The sequence below is a fragment of the Zingiber officinale genome, chromosome 11A, assembly GCF_018446385.1.
Source record: "Zingiber officinale cultivar Zhangliang chromosome 11A, Zo_v1.1, whole genome shotgun sequence".
Lineage (NCBI taxonomy): Eukaryota > Viridiplantae > Streptophyta > Magnoliopsida > Zingiberales > Zingiberaceae > Zingiber > Zingiber officinale.
The window spans coordinates 45,688,639-45,690,886 of record NC_056006.1 but is presented as its reverse complement, the minus strand read 5'-3'; the positions used below and the strand labels follow the sequence as shown (position 1 = coordinate 45,690,886).

Below are 2,248 nucleotides of genomic sequence, written 5' to 3'. Positions count from 1 at the left end.
ACGTCCAGAAATCTACACTCAACCATATTGGTGTCACAGAATCTGCCAAAGTCTTCGTTTTCATTGACCCTCACTAGCCTTTGTGGAAAAGGAACCTTTAGTGCAGGTCTTGGGAAAGGTACTTCCTTTTTTTCATACTCCCTTTGAGCTTGTGGAGGAGGTCCAGCTTGCTTATCTAGTGTTGGTGCCATCAACCGTTGAGGAAAAGGTACTTGTGGCCTTTGGGAACTTCTTGGAGTAATGAAACTGAGTTCTTGAGGTCTTCTATTGTTCTTCTCCTCAATCTTAAACAAATCTTTCTTCAAAAGTTCTTCATGATTCTTGCCACTTCTCAACTTAATATCATTATCAGTTACACTAGATCTTGTCTGTGTAGGAGGAAGGTCTTCCTTGAACCATTTTGAAACTATGCTATTAATCTTTTCCCCCAAATGTTTGAACTCCTCATTCTATGACTTCTGAATTTTGACATTCTTGGGTGGTTGAACTGCATTTTGTTTGACAGGCTCTCTTTTATATATGGTTTGTACTTCTTGAATTTCTGAGGGAGATTCCATCCAACTTTTGCTCGACCATCCTTGGAGGTTCAATGCCACTTGATCAATTAATGTATAAGCTTCTTCTATACTCTTGTCCATAAAAGACCCTCCAGCTGATGAATCTAACAAATACTTATCTGAAAAAGAAATCCCCCTATAGAATATGTGTAGAATCATCCATTTCTCTAAACCATGATGAGGGCACTATCTCTGTAGACTCTTGAATCTGTCCCATGCTTCAAATATTGATTCTCCATGTGCCTGAGCAAAATTTATGATGCAACTCCTCATGTAGATTATTCTGCTTGGAGGAAAAAAATGATTCAGAAATTGCTGCTACAATTGTTCCCAACTTGTGATGCTTTGAGGATGGAGAGAATATAACCAAGTCCTTGCTTTATCCTTGATGCTAAAAGGAAATGCCATCAATCGAAATATATCTGCTGATACTCCTTCACAATTCACCATATCACAAAGCTCTAGAAATGTCTCAAGGTGCAGATAAGGACTTTCTGATGCTTCTCCTCTAAATTTGTGACCTTGTATCATGGAAATTAACTCTGGGTCTAGTTGGAAACTTTCTGCTTCAATATGAGGCTGCACAATAGGAGATAAAAATCTTGCAAAAATGGATGCAGAGAAACCTCTTAAGGCCCTACTTGACATGTTAGTGCTCATGGATATCTAAAAAAATTATGAGAAAAAACAAAAATGAAGAATTAAAGACGAGAAATAAAACGCTATATGAAGAACAAGAAAGACAATGAAGAATTTAAATTGCAAGAAAAAAGAATGCAGTGCTTTTTTTTTTTTATTATTGATCCTGTCTGAGAAGCTGAACAAGACAGAGATCCGGAAGAAGAAAACCCACTACGCTGATGAAGAATAATACTCGTAGAACACCGATTCGGGAAACCCAAAGCGGATCAGGAAAAACAGAGTCACCGAAGGTCCTCCTCACACAAAGACCCGATGACGAAGAAGAAATCCAAATCTGAAGAGGAAAAACCCAGATCCGAAGCTTCCAAGACTTCCTGAGCACAAGAGACCAACCAACACTACCGTCAGTGACCTAAGACTGGGGTGGGAATCCCTGGCTAGGCCCTCCGACGCTCAAGTCAGTGATCTCTTTCGGTGTGGAAGAAGGAGGAAGAAGATGAACAGTAGTTGGAAAATTAGGGTTATGAATGTGCGCGATGATGTGAACTTACCTGGCCAACGGAGAGGATTCCCCTTTTTATACCACTTCATATAACCTCCGTAGTCATGAAGTGGACCCCGATTTGTTAGAGTTTGTTATGACATGACGTCAGCGGCATACTTATGGTAAATGACTTTTAAGGAATCTTTTTTGTACCCCAGATGTACCTTCGTAGTCGTTTAGTACCTGCAAAATAATCTGGGAGCATATTTCCCGCCAAAATATATAACACCTATCATGCATTTACATATTACAGATATCCTCGTTAATTATCTTCTTTGAAATATTCATTTATGATCCTTTCTCATGTAGCTTCATGCAGTTTCTATTTGTATCCTTTTATATTAATAAACTACATTTTATCTAGTATCTCTCCAAGGTATTGATCGACCGACCCGTACTGGCTCTCCCCTTGAAGGTATGTCCCGGCCGATATTAGCCTACCTTCGTCCTGAAGTTATGTCCCGGCCGATATTAGCCTACTCCACTTAGAGAGTATATATATCTT

At 39.3% G+C, this 2,248-nt stretch overlaps 1 non-coding gene across 1 annotated transcript; it reads left to right on the top strand.

Moving 5' to 3' along the window:
- Positions 1-726: 726 nt before the first annotated feature.
- LOC122033136 lies at positions 727-832 on the top strand. Its single transcript, XR_006126391.1, has one exon. It is a non-coding gene; the product is annotated as a small nucleolar RNA R71 (small nucleolar RNA).
- The last annotated feature ends 1,416 nt before the right edge of the window (positions 833-2,248 follow it).